A 22384-nucleotide genomic window follows, 5' to 3' on the forward strand; every position below is an offset into this window, starting at 1 on the left:
GACGCCTCCCGTCCGCATGACGTTTCACGTTGTCGCGTGATACGTCATATGACGTACAACGTTAGCGAACTGGTACGCGAAGCGAGTCGCAAAGCGCAGGTTTCTGGAAGCAAACCGGGAGGCCCTGCAAAGCGCTTAACGTAAACACAGCAAGTCATGTGACTTGGTAATAACACTTTTCATTGGTTCATTTCACTTTTGGTTTCCTAATGATGTAAGACTAGGTCATATAATCTAAAATGAACACTTTTGATTGGTTGAGAACTCTTGTTTTTCCCAAATGATGAAAATCCCTCCTTCTTTCCTCACTCTGACTTTCATCATTGTGAGAGAAAGACCCTTTGTGATCACTGAGCAATGGCTTCTTTAGTAGCTTCAGCTGGTGCTTCCCCACCACCTCCACCACATCCAAGGAAGAGTGGACCACCTGCTCAAGTTATAATTCAACAAGGAGAGGAAGAAGAGGAACAGGAGGACGAGCACGAAGAGAGGCAGTTTTTGCCTGAGCAGCCCAGGACGTCTCACCGGAAAGAAAACTTCATTTGGCAATTTTTTAAAATTCCCAAAGGTCAGAAAAAAGTAAATGCAAGATATGTAACTTGCCTTATATGTCAAGATAGACTGTCCAGAGGGACCGACAAAAAATACAGTTTCGGAAACTACACAATGCATCGCCATATGACTAGGTGGCATCCTAACAACTACAGTGCTGCACAGTTTCGGAACGACCTAGATAATCTCCCTATTATGGCCAGAAGATCTGTTGTACCGGAAGTAACGGGACCAGAGGGCAGGGAGATGGTGCCAAATATACAAATGAGATTTGGTGATGTAAAACACATCTGCGTATTTTGCGATGGATTCATTTCCTACGGAGAAAAAAGCATCACTCTGATCAACAGAGCTATTGACTATCATATGCAAGTTTGTACGAAACGCCCAAAATAATAAATACTTCTTTTTTTTGTTTTGTTGCTCCTGTTGAGCCCTTTACAATGAATCGTTTTCATTGCCCCCTCCAAGAAAAACCCAAAAAAATATAAAACTGTTCAGAAAAATTCAAAAAAAGTAAAAAAATGTTCTGAAAAATAAATAAAAAAGTTCTTTTCAGAACTACCTCCCCGTTATAAAAAAATTGGTACAATATTTGGAACTGTGCCAACCTCTATTTCTCTTAGTTCGCTTCCCAGTTCGCTCCCCGGTACGCGAACCGGAAGCGAACCAAAAACAGTAAGTATAAGGGAAGGAAACAGACACTTATGTTAAAAGAAAGACAGCTATAGGGGAGTAAACTAGAGATACTATTACCCGTAATCCACTGCTGATGATGTCACATATTACATCATTCATGACATGCTCAGTGACATCATCAGCAGAGGATTGCGGGTTTTTTGGCAACGTGCCTTATCCACGGTTTAATAACGCTGCCTTTTGCTTTATATAAGTTTTCAAATTGTATGAAATATATACCAATAGGTCGTTATGAACCTTTAGGTAGTGCTTTTCTTCATGAGGTCTGGTCGCTTCCATACACATACAGATGTTTCAAAGATGATCAAGAAGTTTATCTGAATGGAGAGGAATGCACTGAGACGCCAGATCATTCACTAATGTGTAGGCACATACAGTTACACGGTTCATGCAACAAACACCGACCAAATATGGCTTGCTTGTTGCAAGGCACGCCAGTTCCTGCTATCATCCCCACGTTCAAGTTGTTGGAAAATGGTAGTTATTTGATGCTCAATAATGAAGATTTTTCTGAGTTAATTAAAAGTATTCCTTTTATCGTAACAGTAAGTGAACGGGTTATTTGCTGCAGAAATGTTCTATTTCCTCCCACACATGAACATAGGGAGTTTTCAATCTGGCCACAAATACCAACCTTGGGACAGATTTCAACAGCATGGCAAGAATAAGAGCTCTTTTGTCTCAGAGAGAGGTGGCCTTGAGTTCGGCCCGTGAAACTTTCGTGCTTCACATAGCGAACACCCGTACAGAGGTGCACACACTTTTCAATTCAGATTTGCCTTTCAAATTCAGCAAGATGGTTCCGACTATCTTTAACGCATCCTCCGCAAAGTCCCTGGCGCACTTTTTTAAAGTTGTTACCAGTGGTCTCGTGACTTCATTTGAGAAAATCTTTGGACTCATCCCTGCTTCCTTTCATTCTATTTTCTCCACTCTGGTTCGTGGATTGGCATTTTTACTTGCATTACCAGCGGACGCTCTTGTGCTTTTTTACATTTTTAAATATGGATGTCCCTCCTATGCAACCTCCCACCCTGCAGCTGCTGACACTGTTCCGCAATCGCATGCTAGAATATTATGGCACAATGCCGTTGGCGATATTAAGCACGGCATATGGATTATCTTTTCGATTCTCCTACTTCACCTGTGTCCAGCCTGTATTTCACTGCCTGACCTGTGATTTCGATTGGGCCATTGATTTGTGTCTCTGCGGACCGGTTTCTCCTGACGTCGACTTTAATCAGCTGATGACTCCTATCATTACTCACGAGTTGGTTTGTCCTGGCGAAAGGATTATGGCTGTGGCATTGATGCATGGACTACTTGGTCCCTGGAATTTACTGGTGGCAGCACAGTCTTTCTTGGAACAGAGCTTTCTTGAAAACCCACCGAGCTGTCCTCTGATGGTGATAGAGGATCCGGTGCTGGGAGAGCACGTATGTTCTTTTCCGCTTTTAAATTGGATGGCTGAACTGTTTTCGGATGAAGACGGTGACTTCCTATTGGAGGCTGTTGCAGCTTATTTTGCATACACAGTTATGTCATAGACCTTTTTCATGTTTGATATGCTGAGTACTAGCATTTCATTGACAATTCATTGACTTATTTGTCAAGTTTTTATTATTTACCTTGCCTATTGGCTTAAGACTCGATAAAGTACTTGGCTGTTTTATTTTTCTTTAGCCTTAAATTTTCCTAGTTTTTAATGCTTTACCTTGCGGACCGTCCACATATAAACTTGCAATCTGCTCTCATGAGATGGCACTTCTATTATCTTATTCAGTTCGTTTCCGGATCATGGGGAGGTGTCATCTAGGTCCTGGATATCTTTACACCGTGTTAAGTTAGCATGGGCTCATTACCGGTTTAAACGCCATTTTTCCTTTTTTGCAACTTCTGCACACGACACTTAGTTGTTGCTTTAGCTTTCCACCTAGTAGTTCATCGTGGTTTACATGAGAATAATATGTTATTGCTCTACTATCTGCTTTGCTTGTTAAACTATATCTGTACAGCGAGTGCTAAAGTTTCAAGAACAACACGATACAGAATTGTTATGAGGTCTGATCTCCACGACTTCATACTCATAACATAAGTGCAACTTCTGCCAATTCTGGGCATGAGGCGGGTTTTATATTGCTTTGCCGAACACACATGCACAACAGTTGATGCGGCTCACATGAAGAGAGAGCTGGTGTATGCTGATGTGATTCCTTCAAATCTAAGACACTAAAGTATGGGCACGCCCTAAACCAACACAAAGAGACCTTCTTAGCAAATAATATAATATGTGTATTAGGGAGGGTGAGATATAAGCAGCCGCGGGCCGTGGAGGGAGTTACGGTGAGGCAGGGAGGCGGGGAGGGGGAGAAGCAGGGTGGAGCCCTCTCTACCTTGCCCCTCCCCCTCCCCGCCTCCCTGCCCCACCGTAACTCCCTCCACGGCCCGCGGCTGCTTATAAGTGTTGCTAACTCTTATTCATTTACAGCATGTTAACATACTATCACCATTCGCTTTTTATGTACTAGTAACTATGCTGGTAATTTTGCTACTGATAATATGTGTACTTGTATTATCTAAGATACTACGCCTGTGAAGACGGCATTAGTAAATAAACATTTCAAATACACATGTGTTCTTCTTAACTCCATGTTCTGGTTTCTAAGAAATATATAACGACCGACTGTTCATGAGTTCCACGTATCCTGAGGTACTATAAGTTCATATTCTGGATTGTCTAAACATTGAGAGTTTGTTATATCCAATGTGACACTGTACCTAGCTTGCTAAGGAGTTTTTGATTACTAACGTGAGTTTTGGGACACCCTAATTCGCCGAGGTTCCAATCCTCTGTCCACAGTTCTGTGTGAGAACAGAAACCCTGCGACAGGGGCACCCCCGACCCTTGCTGGAGCTTCATCACACTTGCGATACAACTCCAGCAATGCGCCACCTTTACGGCACAGATACATCACGCATCTGTGCTGTTTTTGCCCCATGATGCGCCGCATTGTAAATGCAGCACACCATAGGTGACGGAACAGCGGCACAGAATGACTAACACATCCCTGGTGATGCGCCAGTCATCATAAATGTATCCCTATGCTTCTTATCTTGTTAGAGATGAACCGCCATATGTATCATCAAAGTTTTTTGCATTTCCTAAATAGCGAACTTTAAGGAATAAATAGCGATTCTTTACCATTCCTAGTTTGCGATGAGCTATTTGCTAATTACAAATTACCCATTCATTTCCTTCATTTCCATAGGGCGGTTGGACTCACTTTTAGCTCGAACGGCTGAATGGATTTCCACGAAACTTGGCAAAATTGTAGGGACTGGTAGCCCGATGTGCCTTTGCTATGTCTCAAGATATATGCTCCAGTGGTTTTTACGAAAATTAACTTTGAAAAATATATATTGGGCTACATTGGCCTATATATATATGTTGGAGCCCAAATGTAGCCCAATGTAGCCCAATGTAGCCCAAAGATGGCCGCCAGACACACAAAAAAACAAATGTAGCCCAAATATCAGCCAGATGTAGCCCAACTATAGCCCAGTGACAGAATGACCAATCAGCTTCGCAAACCTCCGTTACGCGAAGCGGAGCGCTGTTACAGATATATATCTTTTTTTGAACGTTAATTTCTTAAAATCCACTGGAGCACATATATTGAGACCTAGCAAAGGCACATCGGGCTACCAGTCCCTAATATTTTGCCAAGTTTCGTGCAAATCCATTCAGCCGTTCGATTATTATTATTATTTTTTTTTTTTGCCCCGCGGGGCCCTTTTAAAACCTCCACATCAAACCTAGGGGGTCAGCGAGGATCTACTATGCCCCCTTATAGTTATTTCCCCCTTTGTTTTGACCTCCTCTTGTCTCTCGATCCTACCGAGAGACAAGATGGCGGCCGCTACGGACTGTTTGGAATGTTGACAGACGCCGGAGAACCAATCAGCTTCGCTTCACAAAGCTCCGTTGCGCGACAAGTACGCGTCCTGGGCCGCTGCCCAGTCCGCTGTTACAGATATATATCTTTTTTTAAACGTTAATTTCTCAAAATCCACTGGAGCACATATATTGAGACCTACAAAAGGCACATCGGGCTACCAGTCCCTACAATTTTGCCAAGTTTCGTGCAAATCCATTCAGCCGTTCGGGCTAAAAGTGAGGCCAACCGCCCTATGGAAATTAACATGGGAAAAACGCGTTTTGGGACCCCCCTTTTTTCTCAGCCCCCCCTTGATGAACCCCCCCAAAATTTTCAGGGGCTGCTCAGAAACAAAATGTGCCATTTTCCTGAAAATTTCAGCCAATTCCGTCCACAAACGCCAAAGTTATTAGACATAGAATTTTCAAAAAACCCATAGAGAAAAAATCCTAACTATATATACCTACTGGCGACCGCCAGTAGGTAATATATATATATATATATATATATATATATATATATATATATATATACACACACACATACAGAAACTCCGTGTTACCACCTCAAATCCCCCAGGACTGGCGAAGCAGGAGACAGACCACGAACTTTTCAGGTAACTGATTTTTTTATTTGCAGAACTTAGTGGTACAACCAACCATGACGCGTTTCGAGCCCTTGTTCACATGCAAGGGATAGCTGAATATGGTGATATTTAAAGTGCATTTTGCTCCGCCTACTACCTGCCTCCTGAAAGGTCATGTGACCTACAAACATAAATAACAGACTGGATTTGCCTGAGTTCGATGTCAGAAAGCGTAGTTGTTTTCGTATGTCCATATTGCACAGAAATAAAAGCAATTATGTAGTAAAAACAACAATTAGAAATTCTAGTACAGTACATACTATGCATAAATGCATTTTTAACTGAAAATCCCATTTAGTAAGTTTCTTTAGTTGCTTGGTCTGGAGGAAGCTCCAACCTAAACTTGACAGAATAACTAGATAAATCCGTTACATCACCAAAAAAGGACTAACCATACTGATTTACCAAAGGTGACTGTGCTAGTAATTTCAACTTAACCTCTGCCCCGTGGGACAGAGGAGCGGACAGCTAGATGTGCAATTGAGCAAAAAAAGTGCTACAGTGTCAATAACCAAAAGCTAGGTCAACCTTGCCTAGTGTGCAAAGAGGCTTTATGTAAAGTGCATTCACATCTCACAAAAATAATAATAAAATTCATGATATACAACTTACTGATTAAAAAGAATGCATCCAAAAAACGTTACCCATATTAAAATAAGGACAAAGCCATATTATTTGATCAAAGGTAAGTAAAAAATGCTATTCTAAAAACAGTAATTCATCATAATTTTAAAAGTGTATAATGAGTGTAGTGACCAAATATGTGGTGATAAAACAAGTTAGTGAATAGGGAGGGAAAGGTTCCACAGGTGTAAAGTGGCTGGAGGACAGAGTCAAAAAGGAAAAAGGGAACAATAAAATCCAATAGATAACAGGGAACCTGACTATCTATTATACATCATAAATAGTACTAGTTCAACCCTTCCTTCATATCTAGAAAAGCAGATGGGTAACAGGGAACCTGACTACCCATCTGAGCCAAGCTCTATCTTAAAAAGATCTAGCTTAAACAACAATATTGACTAAGACCTTGGCCGATATGATGTTGTGCGCCACTGTGAATACTGGGTGGCATTATTTTAAACTGCTATAATGGGGAAACACGCTTCAGAGTGGAGTCATGACTATAGAAAGTTGTGAATGTCTTCAGTGTTATTGAGGCTGTTAGGCCACTTACTATCGAACCCCAAAATGAAGTGTGTTTCTAACTGTCTGAGTAGCAGTTCCCTGTTACCACCTCTACGCGAGGGCGGAACCGATCCCACCCCAAAATACGTCAGGCATTCTAGATCTTTATTGTGCCTTAACGCAAAATGTCGCGCTACTGGGTAGGCGGGATCATTATGCAGTATTGCCCTGAGGTGTTGGAGAATTCTGACGTGCACTTGGGCTTTGGTGCTACCAATGTAATTTAGTCCACAGGTGCACGTCAGAACATAAACTGCAAAGTCAATTTTACAGTCATGGCTGCCTTTAATGGGAATATCTGTCGTGTAAAAGGGTGTGCGATAATGAGTCCTGTTCGCACCAAATTTGTACGTCCTGCAATGTGTGCATTTTCGAAATCCAGACTTGGTTTGTAACCACGTGCCCTTTTGTTTCAGCTCAGGGCTGCTGACATCCAGAGAAGCCCCCATATTTCTGGCCCTGCGAAAAGTGACTATAGGTTTACGGGGCAATGTAGAGTTAAGGATATTGTCGGTTAGAACTATCGGCCAGTTTTTTTGAATAATCTTTTGGATGGCGTTCTTTTCACTGCTATAAGCAGTGATGAATCTAGCGCACGTGTTGCTTTCTAGATCTAAACCAGCAGGGGAATCTGTATTATCTGATTCTAAACCCTGGGCCCGATTCACAGAATGAACTTAAGACTAAATCCTAAACTTACTACTATTTGGTATTCACAGAATGCACTTACTACTTTCGGGATTCACAGAGTGAACTTACTACTTTCGGGATTCACAGAATAAACTTACTACTTTCGGTATTCACAGAATAGATTTAAGACTACTAACTCTAAGTCCGAAATCGGGGAGTAAATTCTGGCCCGGAGGCGGAGCTTCCGGCTTGGGGGCGGAGCTTGCGGCACGGAGGCGGAGTTTCCGGCCCGGAGTCGGAGCTTGCGGCCCAGAGTTGGAGATTTCAGCATGGCAAAAATCCCCACCTCCGAGCCGGAAGCTCCGCCTCCAAGCCGCAAGCTCCGCCTCTGGGCCGCAAGCTCCGACATATAGAGGGACTCTACGTCCAGCGTGATGAGTAACATGTCTTCTTGCCATTCTAGATCCATAATTTTGAGAAGAAAGTCACTGGTGTCACGCACGTAGCTGGGCAACTTGGTAACCAGATCTTGCAGAAAATAATCAATATAGCGGCCTACGTTTTCTCCAGCGCTGTCTATGGCCGAAATGATCGGTCTTCCAGGAGTGGGCAAAGTTCCTTTGTGGATTTTGGGTATCAGATAAAAAACCGGGAGGACTGGAAATTCTTTATTCATAAATTTGTTTTCCTCTCCGGAAATCAGTCCCTCTCGCCGGTATTTACCCAAAAGTTTTTCCAAGATGACTTTGGCATTGGCATATTCTTTTTTGTTAGATTTCACATAACAAGACACATCCTGCAGCTGTCTTAAGGCTTCTGTTACATAGTCATTCATAGCCCAGATTACTAAATTGCCACCCTTATCTGCCGTTTTCACAACAATATCAGGGTTAGTACTGAGCTTCTTCATTAAAGCAATATAGTCAGCTTGTTTGTGATCATAGTTTTTTCTTTCGCGCTTGCGTGACTCTGTATACAGCTGCTTGATCTCATTAACTATGTCTTGGAAAGTATCTAAGGCATTTTTTACCATCAAAGGAATGAATTTAGACTTATTTTTGAATGGTGTGATGCCTGCTCCCTTTTGGATAATATTGATTTTAGATAGTCTAGTTTGGGTATTGTCATCACTGTCCTGACCCATCGGTTGAGAATCAGTAGCTTGGCATCAATCATTTAGAGTTAAAAAGGTAGAAACATCAGCAGCTCTTACCTCTGACACTCCGCCCGGAGTGCTAGATTCATCAAGTGGGGACTTGTCTGCGTCGGATTTTAGCTTTTGTGTGGCGAAGAATTTTTGTAATTTCATTTTTCTAATAAAACGATAAACATCAATGCGGGTTGCCGCATAGTCAAATGATTGTGCAGGACAGAAATTGAGCCCTAAAGCGAGCAATTGTTCTTCCGCTTTGCTCAGAGTGACACTGGAAAGATTAATGACAGATTTGTTATTGCTTATTTCTTTCGTGGCCATGGCGCTTTTGTTTTCTTTGTTTGCGCGTTTTTGTTTGGCTTGTTTTCTCCGTTCTCGTCTTTTTTGGTTTTTACCTTTGCTGTTGGCTGTTTAGGCGTGGGCGCAGTGTCATTAGTCAAGTTCCTCTCCCAGATTGAGGATAGGTGCTGCTTGTAGGTTCCTGTCAGGGTCGTCACTAGAACCACTTGACACAGAAAGAGTGTCTCCGCTTGCTGCTTCTTCGTCCGTGTCAACAATTTCCCCATGTACCATCTGTGTTGTTACAGGTCCAGCCTGCTTCTTGATTTTGCTGCTATACTGCTGACGCTTGGCCACGCTGTACTTGCGGGCAAAAGTGAAAATTTGTCCATGGACATAGTCAGCCTGATCTCGTGCAAATTTACTGACCTTTCTTGCTTTTATTTTATCCTCGTGTTTCTTGAGTCTTGCTTCCATCGCCTCCCTGAGATTTTTAATCAGATCAGTTTCTTTGATTTTCGCGATGTCATTGTTCAATTTCTCAATACTGGTGAGGATTTCAGCCCGGTCAATCGCTGCATACTTGATGAGTAGGTGGACAAGATTCATTGATGCCGCCAAGTTGAGTTCACCCCATTCTTTAAGCATCAGGGGATTAGGACGATAGAAGCTCGGCGCGAGCATAATGCAAAGTCCTCTAGGAACGCGACCAGCGTCTGCATATTTAGATAATGAGTAGTGCTCCCACCACTTTGTAACTTCTAAGCGTTTTTGCTTTTCTAAGTTCCGGTACAGCGTCTTAATGTCACCATCATCATTTACCTCCGTCCCAGCTGGGACATTTTGCGGTGTTTCTCTCGTGAGGGAAATATTTTCGAATAGTTGCTCTGCCTCCGCCTCCCTAGCACGGAAAGCCTCCGCAGACATGTTGGTTTACCAAAAAGCAAGAAAACTTACTGCAATGCACTCATACAAACCGCCCGTAGGTCGTTTATGCGGTTTCAACTGAGGAGTGCTCGTAATATTCCTGAAAGACCTCTCCACCTAGAGAGAGAGAGAGAGAGAGAGAGAGAGAGAGAGCGCGAGAGAGAAAGATAGAGATAAATAGATACATAGAGAGATACATATCTATCTATATATAGATTTATACATTATACATATTTTCATTTCATAAATCTTTATTTCGGTAAAATTTTTCACCATAAAAGACATTTATAACATTCATAAAACTAGTAAAAATAGGAATTTTTGTACATTATAAAATCAACCATTATCATTAAAAACAGAGTTTCTTAGTACAATATCATGTCCTTGATACATTTAGGGTCAGTGGCCAGACCTGAGACATTTTCTTCTCAGAATCCAAATAGCACCCAAATATTTGGCCACTGCAAAAACAATATAGTCCGACAGATTTGATTTCAGAACTCTGAAGGCAGCCAAACACTCTGCAAATCCCAAATTTCTACATAGAGGAACTATGCATTTCTTGCGGATCTCACGATAGACCGGACAAAAAAAGAGTATATGGAGTTCAGACTCATCGGACATTCTGCAAGCTGGACACATACTGGCTGAATGTTCACTCCACTTACTTGTGAAAACTCGAAGAGGGAGGGACCCATGCCTCCACTGCAAATATAGTTTCCTAAGCAAGGGAGGATACAGTTTATCTAGAATTGGTGCAAAACTGTAGGTATCTTTAATGCATAGAAAAGAGTCAGTCAATGAGCCAGGTTTTTTGGCGGTTGAAGAGTTCCATTAATTTACTATCATAATATGCCTTAGCTAATTTCTTTTTGGGAAAAAGAGGACAGGTGGTTAAAGGATCAGACCACATCTTCGAGAGTCCCAGACATATATATTCACGGAACAAATGGTATACAGGGACATCATAGCTAAGCTCTGAATTCACTCGTTCAAAACCATTGAATTTCAACGTTGATAGTAAGCATCGGTTTGCAGAGTACTATTATAGTAAGGGTAGTTGGCGGAGTACTACTACATGGAAGGGAGTGCTAGAATTCGTGAATTACACAACTTCCCTCTGTCGGATTCCCAATGAATAAAACGGAAATCTCATATACTTTTGGTAAAATAACAAGTGTCTCTGTCTTTATATGCTAAAATGCATATAGTCATTTTACAAAAGTGAAAATGAACTTTCTAGTAAGCAGTGAGAGAAGTGATGATTTTGGGATCCTCCCTAACTTAGGGAGAGAACCAAGCAGATGCCTTGAAAACAAAGAGCACATTCAACTAGTCGTTACAATGTGTCCCACACGTGTCAAATGCGAAAGCATTGAAATTATTACATCAAGCTGCAGTTCCACTAGTCGTTACTAGGTGTCCCTCACAAGTCAAATCCAAAAGCATTGAAACCCTTTCATGAAGCTGCAGTTCCACTAGTCGTTACTAGGTGTCCCTCATGAGTCAATGAGGGACACCTAGCAGTGACTAGTTGAACTGCAGCTTGATGTAATAATTTTAATGCTTGTGCATTTGACTCGTGAGGGACACCTAGTAACGACTAGTTGAACTGCAGCTGTTTGTAGAATTATTTTGATATTGGATACTATAATATTCACTGCCCACTGCTAATCTCGTCCCATAATGCTTTGCAGGGCCTTTGGTTGGGATTGTATTTTTGCCCTCAACTGTGCTTGGGGTGGTCCTAAGAGCATGGGACTACCACTGAATCGTTCAGCATGATATGGTCTTTGTGTTCAAAGCATCTGCCTGGTCCTCCCCCTAGGTTAGGGGGAACCCCAAAATCATCACCTCTCTCATTGCCTGATATTTTTCACATTCAAAGTTCACTTTTGTGAATTGGTTATATGCCTTTTAGCTTGTAAAATTGCTTTATGAAAGCATTTGCGGGTTCAGTTTAGTAGCTGGTTCTGATAGAGGGAGAAATTGATTTTTTGCATGAATTCTGTGTTTTTAATGGAGAACTGGACACCACGGTGTCATATGCACAAGCTTGCTGAACTTTAAACTTGTCTGAGCTTCACTCACTTGTACGGAGGTCTTTGGGCCGGTATTCAAGACCACTGGATACGCTTCTACTTGGGGGGCCAATTGCTGCAACTTCAAGGTTACTTTTGCACATGGAGACTTCGCAAGAGTTTGACCTTCTGGTTCAGGACTACATTGGACCTACTTTTCTGACAATTTTGCCCTGACGAAGTTCCAATGGAACGAAACGCATTGGCTGGGGTTGAATTTAAAACAAATAGAAACAAGAATAAAGGACCTCATTTGGATACATTCAAAGCTCTTATTGACTCTATTCTTTGGTGCACTGTCCTTTTCTTCATAAACTTGGGTATCTGATTCTCAGTGGAGCACAAGTGCGGCGAGCTCCAGACGTGGTTGCACAGACTAAGGACATATATGTTGACTGTAAAATTGAGGTGCTGAACCTGGGTCAGCTGCATTGTTAGTTTTTATTAAAAGAAACAGAATTTTTGCCTGAATTCCATGTTTTTAATGGATTGCGTAGTTAACAAATCTCCGCATGGCGGAGCGGAGTTCATTGCCCAGGTCTAGTATATTTACCTGAGCTAACTATGATTTACGCACCCAATGCACTGCTTATGACCTCACATATTACAGCGCTCATGACATAGTCAGTGACTTAATTGATGGCATTACTAATAACATCTCACATGACATCACTGATGACATCATCTACAAACCCACTCACAACCCCATTCACACCCCCATGAAACCTCTCATACACCCACTCACATACCCACACAATCACTCACATAAACTCCTCAGCAAATTTATATCAAATCACAAAAAGGCCTCTTTCTAGACCAAATACTTATTTTCTGCCAAATTTGGTGTAATTCTGATCAGCGGTTCGAGCTGTAGTCTATCTTTGGCCAGCGTTTGTCCTTGATACCAACATCTGAAGGTTGTGCTCTGTGGGGCATGGATTCCTGAGGAAGGCAGGTCGGAGGTTCTGGCCCTGCAAATCTTCCAACTCTTCACATAGATGAATGCTATGCTCAACAATTATTCTAAAACTCGCACGATGAGGGTACTCAACTTTGTGCACTGTGAGATATTTGATCAAAATATAACTCAAATATATCTATCAAATTAACCAGTTGATACTTTACTTGAAGCAGCCCATCGTCAAAGCCACTAAAATTCAAAAACAATATATTACCCAAGGAGTATCACACATCCATAAACATGTTTACGCAACAATTTCTGCAATTAATACAAAAGCCAAAAATAACAATTCCAAGCAGGCTTTCTTCATTACTACATAGGAGTTTTTAATGTTTTCATTAGTAGATGATATCCATTGTGTCCAAGTTGAATTCTTTTCATAAATAATAATGGTTGCAAAGTTTATACAATTTTCTGTTGCTACAGCCTACGCGTTTCATCCCTACCGGGACATCATCAGGGCTTCTGATATAACTGTCTTTACTCCAATTACACCAAAGGTCTGAATCAGCAAAGCTTGGTGAAATTTTGACCTGAATAGAAACTGGGAACATGATCTTCTCTGGTAACTGTGGAGACTGAGGTACAAGTGGAAGGGGTGGTTTTACGTTTGGTTCAAGCAGAAGGGTTTATCGCAATTTAATCAATGCTTTTGTTTGCAGGAGGTATTTTAAAAAAAGGTTATCCCTAATTACATCTTGCAGCTTACATCTGGAGATTCATGTGGGGGGGACGATTTTAAAATAAAGATAACGTAAGTTCTAACACTAGATGAAGAGATTTGTGTAAGTTAATAAGCTTATTGAGGTTCTGACAGGGTCAATTACACACTCTGCACAGGAGCTGAGAGTCTCCCAGGATAATGAAACAGAGCAGTCAATAGGTTACTCAAGAGAGTGAGGTAGGTTACACAGTCAGAATTAATTTTACTTAGAAAAACATCAGTTAATAATGCCAGTGTGCATTCATTAATATAATTCACAAAACAAGTGTTCTATAAATATTTGGACAGTATACTGTTTATAAAAGTATGATATAAAGTGAAAACCTGAAATTTGTGCAACAATCTTGCCCAGAACTTTGACTTTAAACAATATTATGAATTCCAAATGCTAAGCAGTGTTTGGTACTGGTGTTTGATTCTAAAGGATAAGGCAGATGTTTATTTATATTGTTGCAGAAGGAGCAAGGCTTTAAAGGATAAGTTGTTTACCTTGGCAACCTTTCGCACTTATAGAGGGTAAGGGAAAATATTCACTGTCCCACAGAAAAGTGAAGAAGTTAAGGATTATTGAGTGCCATGTTTAATGACTTTACAAAGATTTGTTTTTTTCTCTTTGTTGTTGACCACACCAAAACTAACATTTTGACAGTCTTATGGGGGAAAACGTATTAGAATACCTACCCATTCTGAGGCATGCGTTAGAAACCTGTTTGGGAATGAAAGGGTTAAGGGAGCAGATAAAGATTTGACAAAGCACACAGTGATGTAGTTAGAATCTCTGCCTGCCCCTAACCCAAATATCCAGTCTTGTAGAATTGTGCTGCCACTGTCTGTGTGCTAGCCTAGTGAAAGCAAAGCTGTTGTGATGTTCTTCAAATGTCGTTCTAGATATGTGTGAGCAGATCGGTACTCTGGGAGACTTGCGGTCAAACTGAAACACCTTTAGGTGTCCCTACTAAATCTGTGAACTGTGAACTACTTCTGAAGGAAAAGCGCTTAGAAACAGTAGAGGGAAAAAGAGGGAGATGTGTGAGGAGATTGCCACTGCATTTGTGGTACATTATACTATACATTTTTCTTGTTTTACATTTGATAATTCAACTGACACCTATAGGTTTGTGTTAGAAAACTAACTCAGATAGCCTGAGGAATAGTCTGACACTTTATAAGCACACGGTGAATGACTTTTTAATAATTTAATGAACACAAAGGCTCACTTCTGAACGTAAAGTCACAACCAGGTATGTTTTCCCTGATACTCTGGGAGACACTCAGAGGCACACTCGGACATCTCTACAAAAGACTATGACTAATTATGTTATAATATGACTAGCTTACCCGTCGCGCGTTGCTGCAATCTCCGAAGAAAGGAAATTCAAGGAAACTCGTTATGATAACATTCAATTTACATTGTGTCATTTTTATTGAAACTTATTCATTTTAATATGGAAAACATTTCAAAGTGTCGTTTTATTTCTATTTATTTATTCGAGTGCTTGTGGATACACAATTTTTTGTTTTTCCGTCTTGTGCGTAAATCAGTATTCGAAAGATTATGAGGTCCCTGGGGGGCGATATTTAAAAAAAAATTATGCCAGAAACCTTCGCGGGAGTGTACTCAACAACAAAGTTTCCTGGCGATCGGATGAATGCTGTTATAATTCTATTTATTTATTCAAGTGCTTGTGGAGACACGATTTGTTGTTTTTCTGTCTGGTGCGTACATCAGTATTCGAAAGATTATGAGGGCCCTGGGGGGCTGATATTTAAAAAAAATGTATGCCAGAAACCTTCGCGGGAGTGTACTCAACAACTTCCAAAAGTTTCATGGCGATCAGATGAATGGTGTAGTAATGCATAAAGGACAAACAGACAGACAGAAATACATTTGTTTTTATATATATATAGATGAAAGAAAAAGCACTAATGCGTTGATAAGTGACAATGTTTAGACAGACCCTTGGATAATTAATGGTCTGTCTAACTACTATTGTAACTCATCCAGGCACTAACAACCACCTTGAAATACATAAAGAAACACAGCACATCCATTTATGAGAAAATGCAATAAAAGCGTTTTTACTTTTATGTAGTTAGAATCACATTTAGGAACATTTCACTTCACTGGTGCTTCTTCAGATACTCAGGGCTAAGCAGTACCAAAAAGAGTAGAGATCAATCAAATACAAATTAGCTTGATATTGTATTGAATTCAAGTTTGTAAAAAGTTGAGGAACCACAGATCTTGCATAGTTTTAAAAACATGCCTATAGGCTCTAGAGAGGGGTTAACCATTTTGCAGAACACCATTTTGTTTCTGTCATTTAAGGGAGACTTTTGGATTGTGTCTCCATTGCCCCCATGTCATGAGCTGAGTGCAACAAATAAGGAGCAGTCACTGCATCAGCCAGTGGGACCATCATCTGCACCACCACAGCAGGATGATGATGTTGTGGTGGTTGCTTCCACTTCCAGAGCACCTTCTGCTTCACATCTAGAGATCCAGAGATGGAGTCTATGGTGTAGCAATTGTACACATATCCACAAGTTCAAAAAGGTTAACAAACATAAAGTGACCTACAGATTCTGTCAACAAGTTCTACAAACAAGACATCCTGGCATATACTCTCAATTATGAGCAATGGGATAAAAAAAACACTTAAGCCAAATGAGTATTTTTATGCTGAAATACAGAGACAGCGCGTGGAGTAAGAGGAGGAGGAAGAAGGTCAATTCCTGCACGGAATGCCTAGCAGCAGATGTACGAGGACAAAGCCTGGGGGTGGCAGGTTTTTACAACTTTCTGCCACCGTTGAAATAAACATTTATTTTAAGAAGAGATGAATCAGAATGTAATTTCTCGTGCTATGAATGTCTATTTAAGAAAAGCTGAGTTCTACAAATGTTCCAAAAAGTAAATAAAGAAAACAGTGAAGCATAAAAACATGAGCAAAGTAAAATTAGGTTTAAATAACAAAAGTTACAAAATCTGAATGGTAAAGTTTACCAAAAGATTTTTTTACAAGAAACAAAATTCAATTGTGTGTTAACAGCACAGCAACCCCTATGGCTGGCCCTCACTATGTACGGTCAAAGGCTGTGTGTTACAGGGGCTGGACCACTGTGCAGAGTAAGGTACAGTGCCTTGTCAGAAACCTAAGCGTGTACCTCACCCATTCAATGAACACACTGTCAAACCACAGATGGTGGTTAAATGTGTTAAAGACTTCCTGAATGCACTAAAAAAATAAAGTTAAGGTGTAGTTATAGATGCAATGCAAAAACTAAAGACTACATCAGAGATGTCATCAGTGATGTGGCTTAGAGCCTCATTATGATGTCGGTTGGAAAGGATCCGAACGACATTCGGATTTTCCTAACCCGAGTCAGGTCCCATGTTTCCAACCGACTTGGAAACATTCCGACTGACCGATTACAAAGGAAGGTAACCGTTCGGTCTGGCCGACTAGGTTCCAAAAGGTATTCGGAGACTCTGAGGTGGTCAGAGCTGAATCGCACAGGTCTATTGACCCCGTTGCAGACCAACGTATTGCAATGTCGGATTCGGACAGCCTTTCCGACTCGGTTTGTCTGACATGAACAGCTGTCAGAAACTGACTTTGGGGGCCTGAGGCAGTCCCCCCTTCACCCAGATGTCTCCAGTTGGGGCCCGTGGGGGTACCCATGGGACCCCTCTTTACAACCATGCACAGCGTGGCAGGCACCATGGGGTGCCAGCCACAGGATGCAAGGTTTTCAGCAACCACCCCATTCTTCAACGGGAGTCTGTGTTGTCGGTCGGAACACAGGCTCCTATTGAAGTCAATGGGATTCCAATCAAACGGTGTTCGGAAACATCGTAATCGGTCGGTCGGACTCTCCGAACCCGAATCGGTCGGAAATGATTCTGACAAGGAGTCGGTCGGAATGCTTTCCAACCGACATCGTAATGAGGCCCTGAATATGTCATGAGTGATGTAATGTGAGGTCATAAGAAGTTAATTATGGACCACAAGTTATAGTTAGTTCACTAACCCATATTAGTGAATGTAAGTTCTTTTTCAGTTGCTAAGCATTATCTGCTATCTCATTTTAACCCTAGTAATTTGTTTTACTTTTTTTAGTACTATGGTGTTGTGTATTTCCTACCAATCTGTAGGATCTGTGTATTGTTTGGACAACATAAACTAAGGGCACGATGTCAAGACTGATTTCGGACACCTCCGCAGGATATATTGACCTTTAGACCAGCTAGCTCACAGTGCCACTGTAAGCCCCCTAACTGTCCAGGAAGTGAACAGTTTATCGCAACCACTGAACATGACAACCCTGATTCATCAGGAATCGTGGAAACAGTACAGAATCTTTCACTCAGTCACTCGTGCTTACTTGTTCTCAGAGAAATATACAGACAATACACTGTGGGACGTTTTCAATAATATTTATTCAACTAATGTTATTCTTGCATAAAATACATGAGCTGCAATGATTAGTAGGCAGAAGAAAATAAAGGAGATTACAAACACCAACAGAGTAAACAGTAGATACATTTTTGCCATGGTGCTGAAGCAATGAATATATGCAGGCATATATGTAATGGGGTAATGTAACGTACTTCTATGATGCAGACTCTACTCTAAGTGAACCTAGAGTGTGTGGAGGTGTAGAGCCAAGAATCCTCCCAAGGGACGATCCAAACCCATTACCTGATTGGATAGAGGGAAGGACCCCGTCTTGGTCTTGAGTTGGACCACCCTCACGGAATGTCAGACCTGTGCGTGATGATTTCTCAGCATGTAGGGACCTTCGGTGTCAGCAGAAGTGCCTCCTCTACCAATCTATTAGGATGCTTATTATTTATGATGTGCGAGTTAGATTAGTGATGTTATGGATATATGGATGTCACCCCGTGGATGAAGATAGAACAACTTTTGCACCTAGTGCGTAGAGAGGTCTAGTACATGATGTTCAAGGCATCGTGATAAACTTGTGCGTAGCTGGATGTGTAAACTAAGTCTTTTCAGAAAAACGAATCCAACATTATCATGCCTGCATATTTGTGCAAAAGATCACTGCTGAAATGTTGTTATCTAGGAAAATGTAGGGAATAAGCTGCCTCACTACATGGGCCTAACTCAGGTTATATAACAGTGGTAGCAGTATCTCAATACCATAGGGGTGGCCTTGATGGATACCCTAGTACTGGGTGTTGTACCGTCCCTTTCGCCCTTGCCACATGTCACTGTGGGTGAGGGTCGGCCCACCATCCCCCTTATGTGGCTTTTTGAAAAACTTTCCAAGACTCAGGTTTGCTGAGTCTTGTAATCGTGGCCACAGTATTTTCTTCGGTGTTGTTGCTGACCAATCACATCATTCAGCACCACTGTACTACCACCGTCACATTGGTATCAAAATAAATTATGGGAGAAAAGGCTCCCTTAGCCAATCAGAATGGTTTAAATGTATTTGTTTTTGCTAAGCATATCTTCAGTGGAAAAAAAATGGCTAAAGTGAAATTGTAAATAGCTTTTGAAATGAGATAATATTTAAAAGCCAAAAAAGCACTGAAATTTGTAATTTATAACTTTGTAAACTAGCAATAACTTCCACCCCATCATGCATTGCTTATGATTTCAAATATTACATTACTCATTACATGTCAAAAGATATCATTGATGACATCACTCTTCGGCCTTGTGCATCGAGGAGATGGCCTCATAGCCAGACCTCTGGCCAGACCCTATGACCTCACCTCCATGAGTGCCTAACCCACTGCTCCGCACACCTTCTGCCGGGCGCACCAATGGGTTAGCTCTTTGCCCAACCCACTGCAGGCAGCCAGCATTCACTGTACACAGCGTATGAGCACAAATGCAGTCGGTCGCGTAATTTTGTGAAAGCAAATTTTAAGTGCAAATGTTAAAATGAAAAAAGAAAGCTTGAATGGTTATATAAGTGTTTAGGAGTAGAAGGCTGGCACTTATTAGATCCTTGCCTTAAGTGTTATTATGCAAATGTAATATTATGTAGCTTGCGATTTTCTGTTTTACACTGACAGTGAAACTTCTCTCTTGGGAGGCATAGTTCTAGGAGAAATATCTTGTGGGTACTGTGAAACCATCTGCATTCAGCAAACACATGCACTTTGCAACCAAGTACTAGGTAATTTCTGCCAAATTACTACTCTCTTTTTCTATTCAAGGCTTTTGGAAATGATAAAGCCAGGCCACTCTTTGTGGGTAACAAAGTGTGCAATACACTTCTCAATCAATCAATGTTTACCATGCTGATGCTAGCATAAACGTCATTATGGAGCAAAACAATTTATATGACCATCATTATCAACCAACATAATTCCTAATATAGCAATACAATAGTGGGAGAAATATGGACACAAAATTCTTGAGAGCATAAATGTGCACATTCTGAGACTATGATGAGATGATAAGAGACAAGCTTCGGATGCACAAAGCTTGCACCACTGCACCAGGACAGATGATGTATCGAATAAATCCCCCACTTAGAAAAGGTTATTTCAATTGCAAAAATGTATTGAATATTCAGCCAAAAATATCAAGATACTAAAAAATATCAGAGCAATGACATGAACCTTATACAGGGGAATGAAGAAAGTACTAAAATCAACTGGACAATATTAATAACAGCAATTATCCAATGGGAAGCATGTTACAATGGTGGTAATGATAGGTAATGTTCCAACTATGGAAGGAAGGGGAACTTTTGCCAGATGTCACAGGTCAAGAAAGTGTATAATCCATCATTGAGGAACAGAAAGAAATAAGTTGCAGAGTGGAAACATACAGTATTGAGGATCAGAAATGTACTGTTGACCTAAATATGTCACCTATGAAGATTTAGCAGAGACTGGGTTATAGATAACCATAGTTACAAAAAATTAAGTTGAAAAATTACGTGGAAACAAGGCCTTTAGTCAAAGTGACATCGCAAAGGGGTGTGATGGTGATGTAGCAGGATTTCGCAAAAAGAATCCTGCTCGATTGAACACCCCTATATTACGTATTAACAGTAAGTAGTCTATAAACGACTAATGTGCACATTTACACTACATGTGGGAAGCTTACTTTGCTAAAATGCACAAACTAATCAGAATTAATATGTAACTAACCGAAAATGAAATAATCTTGTGTTGAGAATAGATTAAAGGGTTTTGCATGGCACAGCTGCATGTGTAATTCGTAAAAAATGCATGGTGTGTGATACTTTAAAATCACAAATAACGCTGTTTTCTGTTTAAGCTATGCTAGGCTGTCACGCTAATAATGAATTCGTGCTAAATTGGGTTGTAAACAGTGAGAATTTTATTATCGTTTCATTAATAAATGTCTATTTTCTGTTCTTTTAGTGATGAATGAGTCCTCCATGTTCTTAAATTGTCCAAACTAGAGGGAGGGTGGATTTGTGTGCGAGCAAGAATCATGTGACCACATAACTGAACTGCCATGCTAAGCTAAAAAAGCCTGACCCGGTGAAGATGTTGACTGCCAGCCAAGCCAGTGTCATCATGAGAAACGGGAACCAGTAGTCGCTGAATTTAATAAATTGTATACAAAATTGTAACATGTGTACTCATGAGAGAGAGGCCTTATTGATGACTATGGGTAAATTATTTTGAACAATAGTATGGTTGAAAGAAGAATGATTTCATAATGGGGTGACATTCGACCCCTAGAAACCAACCAGTCACTTACTTAGAAAATGTGAAGATCGCAACTATTGTGGGACGGACATGTCATTTTAAAGTATAAGAATAGGTGTTTTTGGGGTGTGGTTTAGATGCCGTTGTGAGAGAAATCACGTAGGTTGAGGTGTCCAAGAGAGGGCTGTGATGCTGTTCGTCGGTTTGCAGAGAGGCCTAGCTGCTCCTGTCTTATCCCTGTCCCTGTCCTGATTCCTGAATCTTTAATCCTTGACTCTTAGTTCAAGGGCCCCTCCCTACTGCCTAGGCCGGTGTGTGGTATTTTTCCCCTTTACAGATACATTGGGTTTGTATTATTTAACAATGCAGAAATATATTTGCCTAATGTCTCTTCATCTATCCCCTCTTTGCAACATATATTTGAGATGTTATTTCCGTTATTGCTATGATTAGTTTGTTACTCTCTCATGAGGTTTACAGTATTTGAGTTTATAACGGTTGCGTTGAGCATTTATTAATCCTAGTTAAAATTACTAAATATTACCGAGAGTCTGTGGGTCTTTTAGTCAATTATTGATTGTTAATGTTCTTAGAATTTCCATTGCCATCGATTCTTCAGCTAGTTGGTTCATCGACGAAGTCGATAAAAAGTCAATTACATATGTTAAATATACATAAAATACAGGATGTTTAAATACAAGTTTTAGTAGTAAAGAAGGTTGGGGAAGGATACATAAACATGACCCCAGTGTATCAGGGATTTGGGTGAATGTGTATGGGCCAAAGTAGTTTGAAGATGTTGAGAATTTATCCCTGATCAATTTATCGGGTTCGCGCTGTATCAGTGGTTAGATAATTACTTTAAAAAGTTAATTTAACATTGGGTTGCAGTTTTAAGATAGAGGTACACAAACTAAGGTATAAGCTT

At 40.7% G+C, this 22384-nt stretch overlaps 1 long non-coding RNA gene across 1 annotated transcript in view; it reads left to right on the forward strand.

The window, feature by feature from the left end:
• Nucleotides 1-21830, forward strand: part of LOC144782634 (uncharacterized) — a 155896-nt gene extending 134066 nt beyond the window's left edge. Inside the window, exon 4 of the long non-coding RNA XR_013601183.1 lies at nucleotides 21163-21830. This is a non-coding gene — a long non-coding RNA (uncharacterized LOC144782634). The remainder of the gene's footprint in view (nucleotides 1-21162) is intronic.
• Nucleotides 21831-22384: the final 554 nt, after the last annotated feature.

The sequence above is a fragment of the Lissotriton helveticus genome, chromosome 9 (assembly GCF_964261635.1).
Source record: "Lissotriton helveticus chromosome 9, aLisHel1.1, whole genome shotgun sequence".
In the NCBI taxonomy this organism is placed as follows: domain Eukaryota; kingdom Metazoa; phylum Chordata; class Amphibia; order Caudata; family Salamandridae; genus Lissotriton; species Lissotriton helveticus.